Consider the following 20,327-nt stretch of genomic DNA (forward strand, 5'->3'; position numbering starts at 1 on the left):
TCCGTTTCATGGTTGCTAAATTAGTGTTGATCAACATTTAACAATTGGCATACTTTTGTTTGTAATTTAGCCGTTGAAATACAGGTGCTAACCCAACATGTTAGAATTGCCAGTGAAGAAAAGTAAAGTTACCTTCAGGTTTTAGGAACCTCTCTTGCCAATCCTAAGAACTGCTTCAATTTTAGAAAAAGAAACTCTTCTGATTATCTTTGACACGTTTTAAAGGATTAGGAAAAAGATAAAAAGCAGCTTACGGCCATACCTCTCTGGTTCCGCCCGATCTCGTCTGATCTCGGAAGCTAAGCAGAGCAGGGCCTGGTTAGTACCTGGATGGAAGACCGCCTGGGAATCCCAGGTGCCGTAAGCTTTTTCACTTCTCTCTGAAAGCCGCCGAGCGCCGCAGATTGTACACCTACAAATTACAAAAAGTACATCACATTGTCGAAGAGATGCATGTTTAGTGTTGTTTTAACGTTGGATATATAAGGAACTTAGACAATATCATCAAAATTGATTCCGTTTCATGGTTGCTAAATTAGTGTTGATCAACATTTAACAATTGGCATACTTTTGTTTGTAATTTAGCCGTTGAAATACAGGTGCTAACCCAACATGTTAGAATTGCCAGTGAAGAAAAGTAAAGTTACCTTCAGGTTTTAGGAACCTCTCTTGCCAATCCTAAGAACTGCTTCAATTTTAGAAAAAGAAACTCTTCTGATTATCTTTGACACGTTTTAAAGGATTAGGAAAAAGATAAAAAGCAGCGTACGGCCATACCTCTCTAGTTCCGCCCGATTTCGTCTGATCTCGGAAGCTAAGCAGAGCAGGGCCTGGTTAGTACCTGGATGGAAGACCGCCTGGGAATCCCAGGTGCCGTAAGCTTTTTCACTTCTCTCTCCGAAAGCCGCCCAGCGCCGCAGATTGTACACCCACACAATTGTAAAAAGTATTTCACATTGTAGAAGAGATGCAATAGGAAGAAGATGAAAGGTGGCTTACGTCCATACCATCGTCAGGCCATTTGAGGTGGCGGGGACTGCAATGGCCATCCACCGATTGGCTGGGACTCCTGGGGGGGTCTTCTCTAGTCCATCCAATTTTCGGCATAGGATGTCACAGCCTTCTTTGCATACCCTTATTTAACCCACACAAAGATGCCAACGGCAGGCGTGACATAATTTTTTGACGCATTATAAAGGATTAGGAAAAAGATAAAAAGCAGCTTACGGCCATACCTCTCTGGTTCCGCCCGATCTCGTCTGATCTCGGAAGCTAAGCAGAGCAGGGCCTGGTTAGTACCTGGATGGAAGACCGCCTGGGAATCCCAGGTGCCGTAAGCTTTTTCACTTCTCTCTGAAAGCCGCCGAGCGCCGCAGATTGTACACCTACAAATTACAAAAAGTATATCACGTTGTCGAAGAGATGCATGTTTAGTGTTGTTTTAACGTTGGATATATAAGGAACTTAGACAATATCATCAAAATTGATTCCGTTTCATGGTTGCTAAATTAGTGTTGATCAACATTTAACAATTGGCATACTTTTGTTTGTAATTTAGCCGTTGAAATACAGGTGCTAACCCAACATGTTAGAATTGCCAGTGAAGAAAAGTAAAGTTACCTTCAGGTTTTAGGAACCTCTCTTGCCAATCCTAAGAACTGCTTCAATTTTAGAAAAAGAAACTCTTCTGATTATCTTTGACACGTTTTAAAGGATTGGGAAAAAGATAAAAAGCAGCTTACGGCCATACCTCTCTGGTTCCGCCCGATCTCGTCTGATCTCGGAAGCTAAGCAGAGCAGGGCCTGGTTAGTACCTGGATGGAAGACCGCCTGGGAATCCCAGGTGCCGTAAGCTTTTTCACTTCTCTCTGAAAGCCGCCGAGCGCCGCAGATTGTACACCTACAAATTACAAAAAGTACATCACATTGTCGAAGAGATGCATGTTTAGTGTTGTTTTAACGTTGGATATATAAGGAACTTAGACAATATCATCAAAATTGATTCCGTTTCATGGTTGCTAAATTAGTGTTGATCAACATTTAACAATTGGCATACTTTTGTTTGTAATTTAGCCGTTGAAATACAGGTGCTAACCCAACATGTTAGAATTGCCAGTGAAGAAAAGTAAAGTTACCTTCAGGTTTTAGGAACCTCTCTTGCCAATCCTAAGAACTGCTTCAATTTTAGAAAAAGAAACTCTTCTGATTATCTTTGACACGTTTTAAAGGATTAGGAAAAAGATAAAAAGCAGCGTACGGCCATACCTCTCTAGTTCCGCCCGATTTCGTCTGATCTCGGAAGCTAAGCAGAGCAGGGCCTGGTTAGTACCTGGATGGAAGACCGCCTGGGAATCCCAGGTGCCGTAAGCTTTTTCACTTCTCTCTCCGAAAGCCGCCCAGCGCCGCAGATTGTACACCCACACAATTGTAAAAAGTATTTCACATTGTAGAAGAGATGCAATAGGAAGAAGATGAAAGGTGGCTTACGTCCATACCATCGTCAGGCCATTTGAGGTGGCGGGGACTGCAATGGCCATCCACCGATTGGCTGGGACTCCTGGGCGGGTCTTCTCTAGTCCATCCAATTTTCGGCATAGGATGTCACAGCCTTCTTTGCATACCCTTATTTAACCCACACAAAGATGCCAACGGCAGGCGTGACATAATTTTTTGACGCATTATAAAGGATTAGGAAAAAGATAAAAAGCAGCTTACGGCCATACCTCTCTGGTTCCGCCCGATCTCGTCTGATCTCGGAAGCTAAGCAGAGCAGGGCCTGGTTAGTACCTGGATGGAAGACCGCCTGGGAATCCCAGGTGCCGTAAGCTTTTTCACTTCTCTCTGAAAGCCGCCGAGCGCCGCAGATTGTACACCTACAAATTACAAAAAGTATATCACGTTGTCGAAGAGATGCATGTTTAGTGTTGTTTTAACGTTGGATATATAAGGAACTTAGACAATATCATCAAAATTGATTCCGTTTCATGGTTGCTAAATTAGTGTTGATCAACATTTAACAATTGGCATACTTTTGTTTGTAATTTAGCCGTTGAAATACAGGTGCTAACCCAACATGTTAGAATTGCCAGTGAAGAAAAGTAAAGTTACCTTCAGGTTTTAGGAACCTCTCTTGCCAATCCTAAGAACTGCTTCAATTTTAGAAAAAGAAACTCTTCTGATTATCTTTGACACGTTTTAAAGGATTAGGAAAAAGATAAAAAGCAGCTTACGGCCATACCTCTCTGGTTCCGCCCGATCTCGTCTGATCTCGGAAGCTAAGCAGAGCAGGGCCTGGTTAGTACCTGGATGGAAGACCGCCTGGGAATCCCAGGTGCCGTAAGCTTTTTCACTTCTCTCTGAAAGCCGCCGAGCGCCGCAGATTGTACACCTACAAATTACAAAAAGTACATCACATTGTCGAAGAGATGCATGTTTAGTGTTGTTTTAACGTTGGATATATAAGGAACTTAGACAATATCATCAAAATTGATTCCGTTTCATGGTTGCTAAATTAGTGTTGATCAACATTTAACAATTGGCATACTTTTGTTTGTAATTTAGCCGTTGAAATACAGGTGCTAACCCAACATGTTAGAATTGCCAGTGAAGAAAAGTAAAGTTACCTTCAGGTTTTAGGAACCTCTCTTGCCAATCCTAAGAACTGCTTCAATTTTAGAAAAAGAAACTCTTCTGATTATCTTTGACACGTTTTAAAGGATTAGGAAAAAGATAAAAAGCAGCGTACGGCCATACCTCTCTAGTTCCGCCCGATTTCGTCTGATCTCGGAAGCTAAGCAGAGCAGGGCCTGGTTAGTACCTGGATGGAAGACCGCCTGGGAATCCCAGGTGCCGTAAGCTTTTTCACTTCTCTCTCCGAAAGCCGCCCAGCGCCGCAGATTGTACACCCACACAATTGTAAAAAGTATTTCACATTGTAGAAGAGATGCAATAGGAAGAAGATGAAAGGTGGCTTATGTCCATACCATCGTCAGGCCATTTGAGGTGGCGGGGACTGCAATGGCCATCCACCGATTGGCTGGGACTCCTGGGCGGGTCTTCTCTAGTCCATCCAATTTTCGGCATAGGATGTCACAGCCTTCTTTGCATACCCTTATTTAACCCACACAAAGATGCCAACGGCAGGCGTGACATAATTTTTTGACGCATTATAAAGGATTAGGAAAAAGATAAAAAGCAGCTTACGGCCATACCTCTCTGGTTCCGCCCGATCTCGTCTGATCTCGGAAGCTAAGCAGAGCAGGGCCTGGATAGTACCTGGATGGAAGACCGCCTGGGAATCCCAGGTGCCGTAAGCTTTTTCACTTCTCTCTCCGAAAGCCGCCCAGCGCCGCAGATTGTACACCTACACAATTGTAAAAAGTATTTCACATTGTAGAAGAGATGCAATAGGAAGAAGATGAAAGGTGGCTTACGTCCATACCATCGTCAGGCCATTTGAGGTGGCGGGGACTGCAATGGCCATCCACCGATTGGCTGGGACTCCTGGGCGGGTCTTCTCTAGTCCATCCAATTTTCGGCATAGGATGTCACAGCCTGCTTTGCATACCCTTATTTAACCCACACAAAGATGCCAACGGCAGGCGTGACATAATTTTTTGACGCATTATAAAGGATTAGGAAAAAGATAAAAAGCAGCTTACGGCCATACCTCTCTGGTTCCGCCCGATCTCGTCTGATCTCGGAAGCTAAGCAGAGCAGGGCCTGGTTAGTACCTGGATGGAAGACCGCCTGGGAATCCCAGGTGCCGTAAGCTTTTTCACTTCTCTCTGAAAGCCGCCGAGCGCCGCAGATTGTACACCTACAAATTACAAAAAGTACATCACATTGTCGAAGAGATGCATGTTTAGTGTTGTTTTAACGTTGGATATATAAGGAACTTAGACAATATCATCAAAATTGATTCCGTTTCATGGTTGCTAAATTAGTGTTGATCAACATTTAACAATTGGCATACTTTTGTTTGTAATTTAGCCGTTGAAATACAGGTGCTAACCCAACATGTTAGAATTGCCAGTGAAGAAAAGTAAAGTTACCTTCAGGTTTTAGGAACCTCTCTTGCCAATCCTAAGAACTGCTTCAATTTTAGAAAAAGAAACTCTTCTGATTATCTTTGACACGTTTTAAAGGATTAGGAAAAAGATAAAAAGCAGCGTACGGCCATACCTCTCTAGTTCCGCCCGATTTCGTCTGATCTCGGAAGCTAAGCAGAGCAGGGCCTGGTTAGTACCTGGATGGAAGACCGCCTGGGAATCCCAGGTGCCGTAAGCTTTTTCACTTCTCTCTCCGAAAGCCGCCCAGCGCCGCAGATTGTACACCCACACAATTGTAAAAAGTATTTCACATTGTAGAAGAGATGCAATAGGAAGAAGATGAAAGGTGGCTTATGTCCATACCATCGTCAGGCCATTTGAGGTGGCGGGGACTGCAATGGCCATCCACCGATTGGCTGGGACTCCTGGGCGGGTCTTCTCTAGTCCATCCAATTTTCGGCATAGGATGTCACAGCCTTCTTTGCATACCCTTATTTAACCCACACAAAGATGCCAACGGCAGGCGTGACATAATTTTTTGACGCATTATAAAGGATTAGGAAAAAGATAAAAAGCAGCTTACGGCCATACCTCTCTGGTTCCGCCCGATCTCGTCTGATCTCGGAAGCTAAGCAGAGCAGGGCCTGGATAGTACCTGGATGGAAGACCGCCTGGGAATCCCAGGTGCCGTAAGCTTTTTCACTTCTCTCTCCGAAAGCCGCCCAGCGCCGCAGATTGTACACCTACACAATTGTAAAAAGTATTTCACATTGTAGAAGAGATGCAATAGGAAGAAGATGAAAGGTGGCTTACGTCCATACCATCGTCAGGCCATTTGAGGTGGCGGGGACTGCAATGGCCATCCACCGATTGGCTGGGACTCCTGGGCGGGTCTTCTCTAGTCCATCCAATTTTCGGCATAGGATGTCACAGCCTGCTTTGCATACCCTTATTTAACCCACACAAAGATGCCAACGGCAGGCGTGACATAATTTTTTGACGCATTATAAAGGATTAGGAAAAAGATAAAAAGCAGCTTACGGCCATACCTCTCTGGTTCCGCCCGATCTCGTCTGATCTCGGAAGCTAAGCAGAGCAGGGCCTGGTTAGTACCTGGATGGAAGACCGCCTGGGAATCCCAGGTGCCGTAAGCTTTTTCACTTCTCTCTGAAAGCCGCCGAGCGCCGCAGATTGTACACCTACAAATTACAAAAAGTATATCACGTTGTCGAAGAGATGCATGTTTAGTGTTGTTTTAACGTTGGATTTATAAGGAACTTAGACAATATCATCAAAATTGATTCCGTTTCATGGTTGCTAAATTAGTGTTGATCAACATTTAACAATTGGCATACTTTTGTTTGTAATTTAGCCGTTGAAATACAGGTGCTAACCCAACATGTTAGAATTGCCAGTGAAGAAAAGTAAAGTTACCTTCAGGTTTTAGGAACCTCTCTTGCCAATCCTAAGAACTGCTTCAATTTTAGAAAAAGAAACTCTTCTGATTATCTTTGACACGTTTTAAAGGATTAGGAAAAAGATAAAAAGCAGCTTACGGCCATACCTCTCTGGTTCCGCCCGATCTCGTCTGATCTCGGAAGCTAAGCAGAGCAGGGCCTGGTTAGTACCTGGATGGAAGACCGCCTGGGAATCCCAGGTGCCGTAAGCTTTTTCACTTCTCTCTGAAAGCCGCCGAGCGCCGCAGATTGTACACCTACAAATTACAAAAAGTACATCACATTGTCGAAGAGATGCATGTTTAGTGTTGTTTTAACGTTGGATATATAAGGAACTTAGACAATATCATCAAAATTGATTCCGTTTCATGGTTGCTAAATTAGTGTTGATCAACATTTAACAATTGGCATACTTTTGTTTGTAATTTAGCCGTTGAAATACAGGTGCTAACCCAACATGTTAGAATTGCCAGTGAAGAAAAGTAAAGTTACCTTCAGGTTTTAGGAACCTCTCTTGCCAATCCTAAGAACTGCTTCAATTTTAGAAAAAGAAACTCTTCTGATTATCTTTGACACGTTTTAAAGGATTAGGAAAAAGATAAAAAGCAGCGTACGGCCATACCTCTCTAGTTCCGCCCGATTTCGTCTGATCTCGGAAGCTAAGCAGAGCAGGGCCTGGTTAGTACCTGGATGGAAGACCGCCTGGGAATCCCAGGTGCCGTAAGCTTTTTCACTTCTCTCTCCGAAAGCCGCCCAGCGCCGCAGATTGTACACCTACACAATTGTAAAAAGTATTTCACATTGTAGAAGAGATGCAATAGGAAAAAGATGAAAGGTGGCTTACGTCCATACCATCGTCAGGCCATTTGAGGTGGCGGGGACTGCAATGGCCATCCACCGATTGGCTGGGACTCCTGGGCGGGTCTTCTCTAGTCCATCCAATTTTCGGCATAGGATATCACAGCCTTCTTTGCATACCCTTATTTAACCCACACAAAGATGCCAACGGCAGGCGTGACATAATTTTTTGACGCATTATAAAGGATTAGGAAAAAGATAAAAAGCAGCTTACGGCCATACCTCTCTGGTTCCGCCCGATCTCGTCTGATCTCGGAAGCTAAGCAGAGCAGGGCCTGGTTAGTACCTGGATGGAAGACCGCCTGGGAATCCCAGGTGCCGTAAGCTTTTTCACTTCTCTCTGAAAGCCGCCCAGCGCCGCAGATTGTACACCTACACAATTGTAAAAAGTATTTCACATTGTAGAAGAGATGCAATAGGAAGAAGATGAAAGGTCGCTTACGTCCATACCATCGTCAGGCCATTTGAGGTGGCGGGGACTGCAATGGCCATCCACCGATTGGCTGGGACTCCTGGGCGGGTCTTCTCTAGTCCATCCAATTTTCGGCATAGGATGTCACAGCCTTCTTTGCATACCCTTATTTAACCCACACAAAGATGCCAACGGCAGGCGTGACATAATTTTTTGACGCATTATAAAGGATTAGGAAAAAGATAAAAAGCAGCTTACGGCCATACCTCTCTGGTTCCGCCCGATCTCGTCTGATCTCGGAAGCTAAGCAGAGCAGGGCCTGGTTAGTACCTGGATGGAAGACCGCCTGGGAATCCCAGGTGCCGTAAGCTTTTTCACTTCTCTCTCCGAAAGCCGCCCAGCGCCGCAGATTGTACACCTACACAATTGTAAAAAGTATTTCACATTGTAGAAGAGATGCAATAGGAAGAAGATGAAAGGTGGCTTACGTCCATACCATCGTCAGGCCATTTGAGGTGGCGGGGACTGCAATGGCCATCCACCGATTGGCTGGGACTCCTGGGCGGGTCTTCTCTAGTCCATCCAATTTTCGGCATAGGATGTCACAGCCTGCTTTGCATACCCTTATTTAACCCACACAAAGATGCCAACGGCAGGCGTGACATAATTTTTTGACGCATTATAAAGGATTAGGAAAAAGATAAAAAGCAGCTTACGGCCATACCTCTCTTGTTCCGCCCGATCTCGTCTGATCTCGGAAGCTAAGCAGAGCAGGGCCTGATTAGTACCTGGATGGAAGACCGCCTGGGAATCCCAGGTGCCGTAAGCTTTTTCACTTCTCTCTGAAAGCCGCCGAGCGCCGCAGATTGTACACCTACAAATTACAAAAAGTACATCACATTGTCGAAGAGATGCATGTTTAGTGTTGTTTTAACGTTGGATATATAAGGAACTTAGACAATATCATCAAAATTGATTCCGTTTCATGGTTGCTAAATTAGTGTTGATCAACATTTAACAATTGGCCTACTTTTGTTTGTAATTTAGCCGTTGAAATACAGGTGCTAACCCAACATGTTAGAATTGCCAGTGAAGAAAAGTAAAGTTACCTTCAGGTTTTAGGAACCTCTCTTGCCAATCCTAAGAACTGCTTCAATTTTAGAAAAAGAAACTCTTCTGATTATCTTTGACACGTTTTAAAGGATTAGGAAAAAGATAAAAAGCAGCGTACGGCCATACCTCTCTAGTTCCGCCCGATTTCGTCTGATCTCGGAAGCTAAGCAGAGCAGGGCATGGTTAGTACCTGGATGGAAGACCGCCTGGGAATCCCAGGTGCCGTAAGCTTTTTCACTTCTCTCTCCGAAAGCCGCCCAGCGCCGCAGATTGTACACCCACACAATTGTAAAAAGTATTTCACATTGTAGAAGAGATGCAATAGGAAGAAGATGAAAGGTGGCTTACGTCCATACCATCGTCAGGCCATTTGAGGTGGCGGGGACTGCAATGGCCATCCACCGATTGGCTGGGACTCCTGGGCGGGTCTTCTCTAGTCCATCCAATTTTCGGCATAGGATGTCACAGCCTTCTTTGCATACCCTTATTTAACCCACACAAAGATGCCAACGGCAGGCGTGACATAATTTTTTGACGCATTATAAAGGATTAGGAAAAAGATAAAAAGCAGCTTACGGCCATACCTCTCTGGTTCCGCCCGATCTCGTCTGATCTCGGAAGCTAAGCAGAGCAGGGCCTGGTTAGTACCTGGATGGAAGACCGCCTGGGAATCCCAGGTGCCGTAAGCTTTTTCACTTCTCTCTGAAAGCCGCCGAGCGCCGCAGATTGTACACCTACAAATTACAAAAAGTATATCACGTTGTCGAAGAGATGCATGTTTAGTGTTGTTTTAACGTTGGATATATAAGGAACTTAGACAATATCATCAAAATTGATTCCGTTTCATGGTTGCTAAATTAGTGTTGATCAACATTTAACAATTGGCATACTTTTGTTTGTAATTTAGCCGTTGAAATACAGGTGCTAACCCAACATGTTAGAATTGCCAGTGAAGAAAAGTAAAGTTACCTTCAGGTTTTAGGAACCTCTCTTGCCAATCCTAAGAACTGCTTCAATTTTAGAAAAAGAAACTCTTCTGATTATCTTTGACACGTTTTAAAGGATTAGGAAAAAGATAAAAAGCAGCTTACGGCCATACCTCTCTGGTTCCGCCCGATCTCGTCTGATCTCGGAAGCTAAGCAGAGCAGGGCCTGGTTAGTACCTGGATGGAAGACCGCCTGGGAATCCCAGGTGCCGTAAGCTTTTTCACTTCTCTCTGAAAGCCGCCGAGCGCCGCAGATTGTACACCTACAAATTACAAAAAGTACATCACATTGTCGAAGAGATGCATGTTTAGTGTTGTTTTAACGTTGGATATATAAGGAACTTAGACAATATCATCAAAATTGATTCCGTTTCATGGTTGCTAAATTAGTGTTGATCAACATTTAACAATTGGCATACTTTTGTTTGTAATTTAGCCGTTGAAATACAGGTGCTAACCCAACATGTTAGAATTGCCAGTGAAGAAAAGTAAAGTTACCTTCAGGTTTTAGGAACCTCTCTTGCCAATCCTAAGAACTGCTTCAATTTTAGAAAAAGAAACTCTTCTGATTATCTTTGACACGTTTTAAAGGATTAGGAAAAAGATAAAAAGCAGCGTACGGCCATACCTCTCTAGTTCCGCCCGATTTCGTCTGATCTCGGAAGCTAAGCAGAGCAGGGCCTGGTTAGTACCTGGATGGAAGACCGCCTGGGAATCCCAGGTGCCGTAAGCTTTTTCACTTCTCTCTCCGAAAGCCGCCCAGCGCCGCAGATTGTACACCCACACAATTGTAAAAAGTATTTCACATTGTAGAAGAGATGCAATAGGAAGAAGATGAAAGGTGGCTTATGTCCATACCATCGTCAGGCCATTTGAGGTGGCGGGGACTGCAATGGCCATCCACCGATTGGCTGGGACTCCTGGGCGGGTCTTCTCTAGTCCATCCAATTTTCGGCATAGGATGTCACAGCCTTCTTTGCATACCCTTATTTAACCCACACAAAGATGCCAACGGCAGGCGTGACATAATTTTTTGACGCATTATAAAGGATTAGGAAAAAGATAAAAAGCAGCTTACGGCCATACCTCTCTGGTTCCGCCCGATCTCGTCTGATCTCGGAAGCTAAGCAGAGCAGGGCCTGGTTAGTACCTGGATGGAAGACCGCCTGGGAATCCCAGGTGCCGTAAGCTTTTTCACTTCTCTCTCCGAAAGCCGCCCAGCGCCGCAGATTGTACACCTACACAATTGTAAAAAGTATTTCACATTGTAGAAGAGATGCAATAGGAAGAAGATGAAAGGTGGCTTACGTCCATACCATCGTCAGGCCATTTGAGGTGGCGGGGACTGCAATGGCCATCCACCGATTGGCTGGGACTCCTGGGCGGGTCTTCTCTAGTCCATCCAATTTTCGGCATAGGATGTCACAGCCTGCTTTGCATACCCTTATTTAACCCACACAAAGATGCCAACGGCAGGCGTGACATAATTTTTTGACGCATTATAAAGGATTAGGAAAAAGATAAAAAGCAGCTTACGGCCATACCTCTCTGGTTCCGCCCGATCTCGTCTGATCTCGGAAGCTAAGCAGAGCAGGGCCTGGTTAGTACCTGGATGGAAGACCGCCTGGGAATCCCAGGTGCCGTAAGCTTTTTCACTTCTCTCTGAAAGCCGCCGAGCGCCGCAGATTGTACACCTACAAATTACAAAAAGTACATCACATTGTCGAAGAGATGCATGTTTAGTGTTGTTTTAACGTTGGATATATAAGGAACTTAGACAATATCATCAAAATTGATTCCGTTTCATGGTTGCTAAATTAGTGTTGATCAACATTTAACAATTGGCATACTTTTGTTTGTAATTTAGCCGTTGAAATACAGGTGCTAACCCAACATGTTAGAATTGCCAGTGAAGAAAAGTAAAGTTACCTTCAGGTTTTAGGAACCTCTCTTGCCAATCCTAAGAACTGCTTCAATTTTAGAAAAAGAAACTCTTCTGATTATCTTTGACACGTTTTAAAGGATTAGGAAAAAGATAAAAAGCAGCGTACGGCCATACCTCTCTAGTTCCGCCCGATTTCGTCTGATCTCGGAAGCTAAGCAGAGCAGGGCCTGGTTAGTACCTGGATGGAAGACCGCCTGGGAATCCCAGGTGCCGTAAGCTTTTTCACTTCTCTCTCCGAAAGCCGCCCAGCGCCGCAGATTGTACACCCACACAATTGTAAAAAGTATTTCACATTGTAGAAGAGATGCAATAGGAAGAAGATGAAAGGTGGCTTATGTCCATACCATCGTCAGGCCATTTGAGGTGGCGGGGACTGCAATGGCCATCCACCGATTGGCTGGGACTCCTGGGCGGGTCTTCTCTAGTCCATCCAATTTTCGGCATAGGATGTCACAGCCTTCTTTGCATACCCTTATTTAACCCACACAAAGATGCCAACGGCAGGCGTGACATAATTTTTTGACGCATTATAAAGGATTAGGAAAAAGATAAAAAGCAGCTTACGGCCATACCTCTCTGGTTCCGCCCGATCTCGTCTGATCTCGGAAGCTAAGCAGAGCAGGGCCTGGATAGTACCTGGATGGAAGACCGCCTGGGAATCCCAGGTGCCGTAAGCTTTTTCACTTCTCTCTCCGAAAGCCGCCCAGCGCCGCAGATTGTACACCTACACAATTGTAAAAAGTATTTCACATTGTAGAAGAGATGCAATAGGAAGAAGATGAAAGGTGGCTTACGTCCATACCATCGTCAGGCCATTTGAGGTGGCGGGGACTGCAATGGCCATCCACCGATTGGCTGGGACTCCTGGGCGGGTCTTCTCTAGTCCATCCAATTTTCGGCATAGGATGTCACAGCCTGCTTTGCATACCCTTATTTAACCCACACAAAGATGCCAACGGCAGGCGTGACATAATTTTTTGACGCATTATAAAGGATTAGGAAAAAGATAAAAAGCAGCTTACGGCCATACCTCTCTGGTTCCGCCCGATCTCGTCTGATCTCGGAAGCTAAGCAGAGCAGGGCCTGGTTAGTACCTGGATGGAAGACCGCCTGGGAATCCCAGGTGCCGTAAGCTTTTTCACTTCTCTCTGAAAGCCGCCGAGCGCCGCAGATTGTACACCTACAAATTACAAAAAGTATATCACGTTGTCGAAGAGATGCATGTTTAGTGTTGTTTTAACGTTGGATTTATAAGGAACTTAGACAATATCATCAAAATTGATTCCGTTTCATGGTTGCTAAATTAGTGTTGATCAACATTTAACAATTGGCATACTTTTGTTTGTAATTTAGCCGTTGAAATACAGGTGCTAACCCAACATGTTAGAATTGCCAGTGAAGAAAAGTAAAGTTACCTTCAGGTTTTAGGAACCTCTCTTGCCAATCCTAAGAACTGCTTCAATTTTAGAAAAAGAAACTCTTCTGATTATCTTTGACACGTTTTAAAGGATTAGGAAAAAGATAAAAAGCAGCTTACGGCCATACCTCTCTGGTTCCGCCCGATCTCGTCTGATCTCGGAAGCTAAGCAGAGCAGGGCCTGGTTAGTACCTGGATGGAAGACCGCCTGGGAATCCCAGGTGCCGTAAGCTTTTTCACTTCTCTCTGAAAGCCGCCGAGCGCCGCAGATTGTACACCTACAAATTACAAAAAGTACATCACATTGTCGAAGAGATGCATGTTTAGTGTTGTTTTAACGTTGGATATATAAGGAACTTAGACAATATCATCAAAATTGATTCCGTTTCATGGTTGCTAAATTAGTGTTGATCAACATTTAACAATTGGCATACTTTTGTTTGTAATTTAGCCGTTGAAATACAGGTGCTAACCCAACATGTTAGAATTGCCAGTGAAGAAAAGTAAAGTTACCTTCAGGTTTTAGGAACCTCTCTTGCCAATCCTAAGAACTGCTTCAATTTTAGAAAAAGAAACTCTTCTGATTATCTTTGACACGTTTTAAAGGATTAGGAAAAAGATAAAAAGCAGCGTACGGCCATACCTCTCTAGTTCCGCCCGATTTCGTCTGATCTCGGAAGCTAAGCAGAGCAGGGCCTGGTTAGTACCTGGATGGAAGACCGCCTGGGAATCCCAGGTGCCGTAAGCTTTTTCACTTCTCTCTCCGAAAGCCGCCCAGCGCCGCAGATTGTACACCTACACAATTGTAAAAAGTATTTCACATTGTAGAAGAGATGCAATAGGAAAAAGATGAAAGGTGGCTTACGTCCATACCATCGTCAGGCCATTTGAGGTGGCGGGGACTGCAATGGCCATCCACCGATTGGCTGGGACTCCTGGGCGGGTCTTCTCTAGTCCATCCAATTTTCGGCATAGGATATCACAGCCTTCTTTGCATACCCTTATTTAACCCACACAAAGATGCCAACGGCAGGCGTGACATAATTTTTTGACGCATTATAAAGGATTAGGAAAAAGATAAAAAGCAGCTTACGGCCATACCTCTCTGGTTCCGCCCGATCTCGTCTGATCTCGGAAGCTAAGCAGAGCAGGGCCTGGTTAGTACCTGGATGGAAGACCGCCTGGGAATCCCAGGTGCCGTAAGCTTTTTCACTTCTCTCTGAAAGCCGCCCAGCGCCGCAGATTGTACACCTACACAATTGTAAAAAGTATTTCACATTGTAGAAGAGATGCAATAGGAAGAAGATGAAAGGTCGCTTACGTCCATACCATCGTCAGGCCATTTGAGGTGGCGGGGACTGCAATGGCCATCCACCGATTGGCTGGGACTCCTGGGCGGGTCTTCTCTAGTCCATCCAATTTTCGGCATAGGATGTCACAGCCTTCTTTGCATACCCTTATTTAACCCACACAAAGATGCCAACGGCAGGCGTGACATAATTTTTTGACGCATTATAAAGGATTAGGAAAAAGATAAAAAGCAGCTTACGGCCATACCTCTCTGGTTCCGCCCGATCTCGTCTGATCTCGGAAGCTAAGCAGAGCAGGGCCTGGTTAGTACCTGGATGGAAGACCGCCTGGGAATCCCAGGTGCCGTAAGCTTTTTCACTTCTCTCTCCGAAAGCCGCCCAGCGCCGCAGATTGTACACCTACACAATTGTAAAAAGTATTTCACATTGTAGAAGAGATGCAATAGGAAGAAGATGAAAGGTGGCTTACGTCCATACCATCGTCAGGCCATTTGAGGTGGCGGGGACTGCAATGGCCATCCACCGATTGGCTGGGACTCCTGGGCGGGTCTTCTCTAGTCCATCCAATTTTCGGCATAGGATGTCACAGCCTGCTTTGCATACCCTTATTTAACCCACACAAAGATGCCAACGGCAGGCGTGACATAATTTTTTGACGCATTATAAAGGATTAGGAAAAAGATAAAAAGCAGCTTACGGCCATACCTCTCTTGTTCCGCCCGATCTCGTCTGATCTCGGAAGCTAAGCAGAGCAGGGCCTGATTAGTACCTGGATGGAAGACCGCCTGGGAATCCCAGGTGCCGTAAGCTTTTTCACTTCTCTCTGAAAGCCGCCGAGCGCCGCAGATTGTACACCTACAAATTACAAAAAGTACATCACATTGTCGAAGAGATGCATGTTTAGTGTTGTTTTAACGTTGGATATATAAGGAACTTAGACAATATCATCAAAATTGATTCCGTTTCATGGTTGCTAAATTAGTGTTGATCAACATTTAACAATTGGCCTACTTTTGTTTGTAATTTAGCCGTTGAAATACAGGTGCTAACCCAACATGTTAGAATTGCCAGTGAAGAAAAGTAAAGTTACCTTCAGGTTTTAGGAACCTCTCTTGCCAATCCTAAGAACTGCTTCAATTTTAGAAAAAGAAACTCTTCTGATTATCTTTGACACGTTTTAAAGGATTAGGAAAAAGATAAAAAGCAGCGTACGGCCATACCTCTCTAGTTCCGCCCGATTTCGTCTGATCTCGGAAGCTAAGCAGAGCAGGGCATGGTTAGTACCTGGATGGAAGACCGCCTGGGAATCCCAGGTGCCGTAAGCTTTTTCACTTCTCTCTCCGAAAGCCGCCCAGCGCCGCAGATTGTACACCCACACAATTGTAAAAAGTATTTCACATTGTAGAAGAGATGCAATAGGAAGAAGATGAAAGGTGGCTTACGTCCATACCATCGTCAGGCCATTTGAGGTGGCGGGGACTGCAATGGCCATCCACCGATTGGCTGGGACTCCTGGGCGGGTCTTCTCTAGTCCATCCAATTTTCGGCATAGGATGTCACAGCCTTCTTTGCATACCCTTATTTAACCCACACAAAGATGCCAACGGCAGGCGTGACATAATTTTTTGACGCATTATAAAGGATTAGGAAAAAGATAAAAAGCAGCTTACGGCCATACCTCTCTGGTTCCGCCCGATCTCGTCTGATCTCGGAAGCTAAGCAGAGCAGGGCCTGGTTAGTACCTGGATGGAAGACCGCCTGGGAATCCCAGGTGCCGTAAGCTTTTTCACTTCTCTCTGAAAGCCGCCGAGCGCCGCAGATTGTACACCTACAAATTACAAAAAGTATATCACGTTGTCGAAGAGATGCATGTTTAGTGTTGTTTTAACGTTGGATATATAAGGAACTTAGACAATATCATCAAAATTGATTCCGTTTCATGGTTGCTAAATTAGTGTTGATCAACATTTAACAATTGGCATACTTTTGTTTGTAATTTAGCCGTTGAAATACAGGTGCTAACCCAACATGTTAGAATTGCCAGTGAAGAAAAGTAAAGTTACCTTCAGGTTTTAGGAACCTCTCTTGCCAATCCTAAGAACTGCTTCAATTTTAGAAAAAGAAACTCTTCTGATTATCTTTGACACGTTTTAAAGGATTAGGAAAAAGATAAAAAGCAGCTTACGGCCATACCTCTCTGGTTCCGCCCGATCTCGTCTGATCTCGGAAGCTAAGCAGAGCAGGGCCTGGTTAGTACCTGGATGGAAGACCGCCTGGGAATCCCAGGTGCCGTAAGCTTTTTCACTTCTCTCTGAAAGCCGCCGAGCGCCGCAGATTGTACACCTACAAATTACAAAAAGTACATCACATTGTCGAAGAGATGCATGTTTAGTGTTGTTTTAACGTTGGATATATAAGGAACTTAGACAATATCATCAAAATTGATTCCGTTTCATGGTTGCTAAATTAGTGTTGATCAACATTTAACAATTGGCATACTTTTGTTTGTAATTTAGCCGTTGAAATACAGGTGCTAACCCAACATGTTAGAATTGCCAGTGAAGAAAAGTAAAGTTACCTTCAGGTTTTAGGAACCTCTCTTGCCAATCCTAAGAACTGCTTCAATTTTAGAAAAAGAAACTCTTCTGATTATCTTTGACACGTTTTAAAGGATTAGGAAAAAGATAAAAAGCAGCGTACGGCCATACCTCTCTAGTTCCGCCCGATTTCGTCTGATCTCGGAAGCTAAGCAGAGCAGGGCCTGGTTAGTACCTGGATGGAAGACCGCCTGGGAATCCCAGGTGCCGTAAGCTTTTTCACTTCTCTCTCCGAAAGCCGCCCAGCGCCGCAGATTGTACACCCACACAATTGTAAAAAGTATTTCACATTGTAGAAGAGATGCAATAGGAAGAAGATGAAAGGTGGCTTATGTCCATACCATCGTCAGGCCATTTGAGGTGGCGGGGACTGCAATGGCCATCCACCGATTGGCTGGGACTCCTGGGCGGGTCTTCTCTAGTCCATCCAATTTTCGGCATAGGATGTCACAGCCTTCTTTGCATACCCTTATTTAACCCACACAAAGATGCCAACGGCAGGCGTGACATAATTTTTTGACGCATTATAAAGGATTAGGAAAAAGATAAAAAGCAGCTTACGGCCATACCTCTCTGGTTCCGCCCGATCTCGTCTGATCTCGGAAGCTAAGCAGAGCAGGGCCTGGTTAGTACCTGGATGGAAGACCGCCTGGGAATCCCAGGTGCCGTAAGCTTTTTCACTTCTCTCTCCGAAAGCCGCCCAGCGCCGCAGATTGTACACCTACACAATTGTAAAAAGTATTTCACATTGTAGAAGAGATGCAATAGGAAGAAGATGAAAGGTGGCTTACGTCCATACCATCGTCAGGCCATTTGAGGTGGCGGGGACTGCAATGGCCATCCACCGATTGGCTGGGACTCCTGGGCGGGTCTTCTCTAGTCCATCCAATTTTCGGCATAGGATGTCACAGCCTGCTTTGCATACCCTTATTTAACCCACACAAAGATGCCAACGGCAGGCGTGACATAATTTTTTGACGCATTATAAAGGATTAGGAAAAAGATAAAAAGCAGCTTACGGCCATACCTCTCTTGTTCCGCCCGATCTCGTCTGATCTCGGAAGCTAAGCAGAGCAGGGCCTGATTAGTACCTGGATGGAAGACCGCCTGGGAATCCCAGGTGCCGTAAGCTTTTTCACTTCTCTCTGAAAGCCGCCGAGCGCCGCAGATTGTACACCTACAAATTACAAAAAGTACATCACATTGTCGAAGAGATGCATGTTTAGTGTTGTTTTAACGTTGGATATATAAGGAACTTAGACAATATCATCAAAATTGATTCCGTTTCATGGTTGCTAAATTAGTGTTGATCAACATTTAACAATTGGCCTACTTTTGTTTGTAATTTAGCCGTTGAAATACAGGTGCTAACCCAACATGTTAGAATTGCCAGTGAAGAAAAGTAAAGTTACCTTCAGGTTTTAGGAACCTCTCTTGCCAATCCTAAGAACTGCTTCAATTTTAGAAAAAGAAACTCTTCTGATTATCTTTGACACGTTTTAAAGGATTAGGAAAAAGATAAAAAGCAGCGTACGGCCATACCTCTCTAGTTCCGCCCGATTTCGTCTGATCTCGGAAGCTAAGCAGAGCAGGGCATGGTTAGTACCTGGATGGAAGACCGCCTGGGAATCCCAGGTGCCGTAAGCTTTTTCACTTCTCTCTCCGAAAGCCGCCCAGCGCCGCAGATTGTACACCCACACAATTGTAAAAAGTATTTCACATTGTAGAAGAGATGCAATAGGAAGAAGATGAAAGGTGGCTTACGTCCATACCATCGTCAGGCCATTTGAGGTGGCGGGGACTGCAATGGCCATCCACCGATTGGCTGGGACTCCTGGGCGGGTCTTCTCTAGTCCATCCAATTTTCGGCATAGGATGTCACAGCCTTCTTTGCATACCCTTATTTAACCCACACAAAGATGCCAACGGCAGGCGTGACATAATTTTTTGACGCATTATAAAGGATTAGGAAAAAGATAAAAAGCAGCTTACGGCCATACCTCTCTGGTTCCGCCCGATCTCGTCTGATCTCGGAAGCTAAGCAGAGCAGGGCCTGGTTAGTACCTGGATGGAAGACCGCCTGGGAATCCCAGGTGCCGTAAGCTTTTTCACTTCTCTCTGAAAGCCGCCGAGCGCCGCAGATTGTACACCTACAAATTACAAAAAGTATATCACGTTGTCGAAGAGATGCATGTTTAGTGTTGTTTTAACGTTGGATATATAAGGAACTTAGACAATATCATCAAAATTGATTCCGTTTCATGGTTGCTAAATTAGTGTTGATCAACATTTAACAATTGGCATACTTTTGTTTGTAATTTAGCCGTTGAAATACAGGTGCTAACCCAACATGTTAGAATTGCCAGTGAAGAAAAGTAAAGTTACCTTCAGGTTTTAGGAACCTCTCTTGCCAATCCTAAGAACTGCTTCAATTTTAGAAAAAGAAACTCTTCTGATTATCTTTGACACGTTTTAAAGGATTAGGAAAAAGATAAAAAGCAGCTTACGGCCATACCTCTCTGGTTCCGCCCGATCTCGTCTGATCTCGGAAGCTAAGCAGAGCAGGGCCTGGTTAGTACCTGGATGGAAGACCGCCTGGGAATCCCAGGTGCCGTAAGCTTTTTCACTTCTCTCTGAAAGCCGCCGAGCGCCGCAGATTGTACACCTACAAATTACAAAAAGTACATCACATTGTCGAAGAGATGCATGTTTAGTGTTGTTTTAACGTTGGATATATAAGGAACTTAGACAATATCATCAAAATTGATTCCGTTTCATGGTTGCTAAATTAGTGTTGATCAACATTTAACAATTGGCATACTTTTGTTTGTAATTTAGCCGTTGAAATACAGGTGCTAACCCAACATGTTAGAATTGCCAGTGAAGAAAAGTAAAGTTACCTTCAGGTTTTAGGAACCTCTCTTGCCAATCCTAAGAACTGCTTCAATTTTAGAAAAAGAAACTCTTCTGATTATCTTTGACACGTTTTAAAGGATTAGGAAAAAGATAAAAAGCAGCGTACGGCCATACCTCTCTAGTTCCGCCCGATTTCGTCTGATCTCGGAAGCTAAGCAGAGCAGGGCCTGGTTAGTACCTGGATGGAAGACCGCCTGGGAATCCCAGGTGCCGTAAGCTTTTTCACTTCTCTCTCCGAAAGCCGCCCAGCGCCGCAGATTGTACA

General features: G+C 44.5%; 39 non-coding genes and 3 pseudogenes across 39 annotated transcripts; all 42 read left to right on the forward strand.

Annotated features, from left to right (window-relative positions):
* The first annotated feature begins 248 nt into the window (after positions 1–248).
* Positions 249–367, forward strand: LOC134118011 (5S ribosomal RNA). The gene has a single exon (XR_009949568.1). It is a non-coding gene; the product is annotated as a 5S ribosomal RNA (ribosomal RNA).
* A 396-nt stretch (positions 368–763) lies between these two features.
* Positions 764–882, forward strand: LOC134119156 (5S ribosomal RNA). Its single transcript, XR_009950718.1, has one exon. It is a non-coding gene; the product is annotated as a 5S ribosomal RNA (ribosomal RNA).
* Positions 883–1,221: 339 nt separating this feature from the next.
* Positions 1,222–1,340, forward strand: LOC134118012 (5S ribosomal RNA). The gene has a single exon (XR_009949569.1). It is a non-coding gene; the product is annotated as a 5S ribosomal RNA (ribosomal RNA).
* A 396-nt stretch (positions 1,341–1,736) lies between these two features.
* Positions 1,737–1,855, forward strand: LOC134118013 (5S ribosomal RNA). The gene has a single exon (XR_009949570.1). It is a non-coding gene; the product is annotated as a 5S ribosomal RNA (ribosomal RNA).
* Positions 1,856–2,251: 396 nt separating this feature from the next.
* On the forward strand, positions 2,252–2,370 carry LOC134119157 (5S ribosomal RNA). Its single transcript, XR_009950719.1, has one exon. It is a non-coding gene; the product is annotated as a 5S ribosomal RNA (ribosomal RNA).
* Positions 2,371–2,709: 339 nt separating this feature from the next.
* Positions 2,710–2,828, forward strand: LOC134118014 (5S ribosomal RNA). The gene has a single exon (XR_009949571.1). It is a non-coding gene; the product is annotated as a 5S ribosomal RNA (ribosomal RNA).
* Positions 2,829–3,224: 396 nt separating this feature from the next.
* LOC134118015 (5S ribosomal RNA) lies at positions 3,225–3,343 on the forward strand. Its single transcript, XR_009949572.1, has one exon. It is a non-coding gene; the product is annotated as a 5S ribosomal RNA (ribosomal RNA).
* Positions 3,344–3,739: 396 nt separating this feature from the next.
* On the forward strand, positions 3,740–3,858 carry LOC134119159 (5S ribosomal RNA). The gene has a single exon (XR_009950721.1). It is a non-coding gene; the product is annotated as a 5S ribosomal RNA (ribosomal RNA).
* Positions 3,859–4,197: 339 nt separating this feature from the next.
* LOC134118619 (5S ribosomal RNA) lies at positions 4,198–4,316 on the forward strand. Its single transcript, XR_009950179.1, has one exon. It is a non-coding gene; the product is annotated as a 5S ribosomal RNA (ribosomal RNA).
* A 339-nt stretch (positions 4,317–4,655) lies between these two features.
* LOC134118016 (5S ribosomal RNA) lies at positions 4,656–4,774 on the forward strand. Its single transcript, XR_009949573.1, has one exon. It is a non-coding gene; the product is annotated as a 5S ribosomal RNA (ribosomal RNA).
* A 396-nt stretch (positions 4,775–5,170) lies between these two features.
* Positions 5,171–5,289, forward strand: LOC134119160 (5S ribosomal RNA). Its single transcript, XR_009950722.1, has one exon. It is a non-coding gene; the product is annotated as a 5S ribosomal RNA (ribosomal RNA).
* Positions 5,290–5,628: 339 nt separating this feature from the next.
* LOC134118620 (5S ribosomal RNA) lies at positions 5,629–5,747 on the forward strand. Its single transcript, XR_009950180.1, has one exon. It is a non-coding gene; the product is annotated as a 5S ribosomal RNA (ribosomal RNA).
* A 339-nt stretch (positions 5,748–6,086) lies between these two features.
* On the forward strand, positions 6,087–6,205 carry LOC134118018 (5S ribosomal RNA). Its single transcript, XR_009949575.1, has one exon. It is a non-coding gene; the product is annotated as a 5S ribosomal RNA (ribosomal RNA).
* Positions 6,206–6,601: 396 nt separating this feature from the next.
* On the forward strand, positions 6,602–6,720 carry LOC134118019 (5S ribosomal RNA). Its single transcript, XR_009949576.1, has one exon. It is a non-coding gene; the product is annotated as a 5S ribosomal RNA (ribosomal RNA).
* Positions 6,721–7,116: 396 nt separating this feature from the next.
* LOC134119161 (5S ribosomal RNA) lies at positions 7,117–7,235 on the forward strand. The gene has a single exon (XR_009950723.1). It is a non-coding gene; the product is annotated as a 5S ribosomal RNA (ribosomal RNA).
* Positions 7,236–7,574: 339 nt separating this feature from the next.
* Positions 7,575–7,693, forward strand: LOC134118020 (5S ribosomal RNA). Its single transcript, XR_009949577.1, has one exon. It is a non-coding gene; the product is annotated as a 5S ribosomal RNA (ribosomal RNA).
* A 337-nt stretch (positions 7,694–8,030) lies between these two features.
* On the forward strand, positions 8,031–8,149 carry LOC134118021 (5S ribosomal RNA). Its single transcript, XR_009949578.1, has one exon. It is a non-coding gene; the product is annotated as a 5S ribosomal RNA (ribosomal RNA).
* A 339-nt stretch (positions 8,150–8,488) lies between these two features.
* LOC134118746 (5S ribosomal RNA) lies at positions 8,489–8,607 on the forward strand. The gene has a single exon (XR_009950307.1). It is a non-coding gene; the product is annotated as a 5S ribosomal RNA (ribosomal RNA).
* Positions 8,608–9,003: 396 nt separating this feature from the next.
* On the forward strand, positions 9,004–9,122 carry LOC134119207 (5S ribosomal RNA; annotated as a pseudogene).
* Positions 9,123–9,461: 339 nt separating this feature from the next.
* On the forward strand, positions 9,462–9,580 carry LOC134118022 (5S ribosomal RNA). Its single transcript, XR_009949579.1, has one exon. It is a non-coding gene; the product is annotated as a 5S ribosomal RNA (ribosomal RNA).
* Positions 9,581–9,976: 396 nt separating this feature from the next.
* On the forward strand, positions 9,977–10,095 carry LOC134118023 (5S ribosomal RNA). Its single transcript, XR_009949580.1, has one exon. It is a non-coding gene; the product is annotated as a 5S ribosomal RNA (ribosomal RNA).
* A 396-nt stretch (positions 10,096–10,491) lies between these two features.
* Positions 10,492–10,610, forward strand: LOC134119162 (5S ribosomal RNA). Its single transcript, XR_009950724.1, has one exon. It is a non-coding gene; the product is annotated as a 5S ribosomal RNA (ribosomal RNA).
* A 339-nt stretch (positions 10,611–10,949) lies between these two features.
* On the forward strand, positions 10,950–11,068 carry LOC134118024 (5S ribosomal RNA). The gene has a single exon (XR_009949581.1). It is a non-coding gene; the product is annotated as a 5S ribosomal RNA (ribosomal RNA).
* Positions 11,069–11,407: 339 nt separating this feature from the next.
* LOC134118025 (5S ribosomal RNA) lies at positions 11,408–11,526 on the forward strand. Its single transcript, XR_009949582.1, has one exon. It is a non-coding gene; the product is annotated as a 5S ribosomal RNA (ribosomal RNA).
* Positions 11,527–11,922: 396 nt separating this feature from the next.
* Positions 11,923–12,041, forward strand: LOC134119163 (5S ribosomal RNA). Its single transcript, XR_009950725.1, has one exon. It is a non-coding gene; the product is annotated as a 5S ribosomal RNA (ribosomal RNA).
* A 339-nt stretch (positions 12,042–12,380) lies between these two features.
* Positions 12,381–12,499, forward strand: LOC134118621 (5S ribosomal RNA). Its single transcript, XR_009950181.1, has one exon. It is a non-coding gene; the product is annotated as a 5S ribosomal RNA (ribosomal RNA).
* Positions 12,500–12,838: 339 nt separating this feature from the next.
* Positions 12,839–12,957, forward strand: LOC134118026 (5S ribosomal RNA). Its single transcript, XR_009949583.1, has one exon. It is a non-coding gene; the product is annotated as a 5S ribosomal RNA (ribosomal RNA).
* A 396-nt stretch (positions 12,958–13,353) lies between these two features.
* LOC134118027 (5S ribosomal RNA) lies at positions 13,354–13,472 on the forward strand. The gene has a single exon (XR_009949584.1). It is a non-coding gene; the product is annotated as a 5S ribosomal RNA (ribosomal RNA).
* A 396-nt stretch (positions 13,473–13,868) lies between these two features.
* On the forward strand, positions 13,869–13,987 carry LOC134119164 (5S ribosomal RNA). The gene has a single exon (XR_009950726.1). It is a non-coding gene; the product is annotated as a 5S ribosomal RNA (ribosomal RNA).
* A 339-nt stretch (positions 13,988–14,326) lies between these two features.
* Positions 14,327–14,445, forward strand: LOC134118029 (5S ribosomal RNA). The gene has a single exon (XR_009949586.1). It is a non-coding gene; the product is annotated as a 5S ribosomal RNA (ribosomal RNA).
* Positions 14,446–14,782: 337 nt separating this feature from the next.
* LOC134118030 (5S ribosomal RNA) lies at positions 14,783–14,901 on the forward strand. Its single transcript, XR_009949587.1, has one exon. It is a non-coding gene; the product is annotated as a 5S ribosomal RNA (ribosomal RNA).
* A 339-nt stretch (positions 14,902–15,240) lies between these two features.
* On the forward strand, positions 15,241–15,359 carry LOC134118747 (5S ribosomal RNA). Its single transcript, XR_009950308.1, has one exon. It is a non-coding gene; the product is annotated as a 5S ribosomal RNA (ribosomal RNA).
* Positions 15,360–15,755: 396 nt separating this feature from the next.
* Positions 15,756–15,874, forward strand: LOC134119208 (5S ribosomal RNA; annotated as a pseudogene).
* A 339-nt stretch (positions 15,875–16,213) lies between these two features.
* Positions 16,214–16,332, forward strand: LOC134118031 (5S ribosomal RNA). The gene has a single exon (XR_009949588.1). It is a non-coding gene; the product is annotated as a 5S ribosomal RNA (ribosomal RNA).
* Positions 16,333–16,728: 396 nt separating this feature from the next.
* Positions 16,729–16,847, forward strand: LOC134118032 (5S ribosomal RNA). Its single transcript, XR_009949589.1, has one exon. It is a non-coding gene; the product is annotated as a 5S ribosomal RNA (ribosomal RNA).
* A 396-nt stretch (positions 16,848–17,243) lies between these two features.
* On the forward strand, positions 17,244–17,362 carry LOC134119165 (5S ribosomal RNA). The gene has a single exon (XR_009950727.1). It is a non-coding gene; the product is annotated as a 5S ribosomal RNA (ribosomal RNA).
* A 339-nt stretch (positions 17,363–17,701) lies between these two features.
* On the forward strand, positions 17,702–17,820 carry LOC134118033 (5S ribosomal RNA). Its single transcript, XR_009949590.1, has one exon. It is a non-coding gene; the product is annotated as a 5S ribosomal RNA (ribosomal RNA).
* Positions 17,821–18,159: 339 nt separating this feature from the next.
* LOC134118748 (5S ribosomal RNA) lies at positions 18,160–18,278 on the forward strand. Its single transcript, XR_009950309.1, has one exon. It is a non-coding gene; the product is annotated as a 5S ribosomal RNA (ribosomal RNA).
* Positions 18,279–18,674: 396 nt separating this feature from the next.
* LOC134119209 (5S ribosomal RNA) lies at positions 18,675–18,793 on the forward strand (annotated as a pseudogene).
* A 339-nt stretch (positions 18,794–19,132) lies between these two features.
* Positions 19,133–19,251, forward strand: LOC134118034 (5S ribosomal RNA). Its single transcript, XR_009949591.1, has one exon. It is a non-coding gene; the product is annotated as a 5S ribosomal RNA (ribosomal RNA).
* A 396-nt stretch (positions 19,252–19,647) lies between these two features.
* LOC134118035 (5S ribosomal RNA) lies at positions 19,648–19,766 on the forward strand. The gene has a single exon (XR_009949592.1). It is a non-coding gene; the product is annotated as a 5S ribosomal RNA (ribosomal RNA).
* Positions 19,767–20,162: 396 nt separating this feature from the next.
* LOC134119166 (5S ribosomal RNA) lies at positions 20,163–20,281 on the forward strand. Its single transcript, XR_009950728.1, has one exon. It is a non-coding gene; the product is annotated as a 5S ribosomal RNA (ribosomal RNA).
* The last annotated feature ends 46 nt before the right edge of the window (positions 20,282–20,327 follow it).

This window comes from Pungitius pungitius, unplaced genomic scaffold (genome assembly GCF_949316345.1).
Source record: "Pungitius pungitius unplaced genomic scaffold, fPunPun2.1 scaffold_24, whole genome shotgun sequence".
Lineage (NCBI taxonomy): Eukaryota > Metazoa > Chordata > Actinopteri > Perciformes > Gasterosteidae > Pungitius > Pungitius pungitius.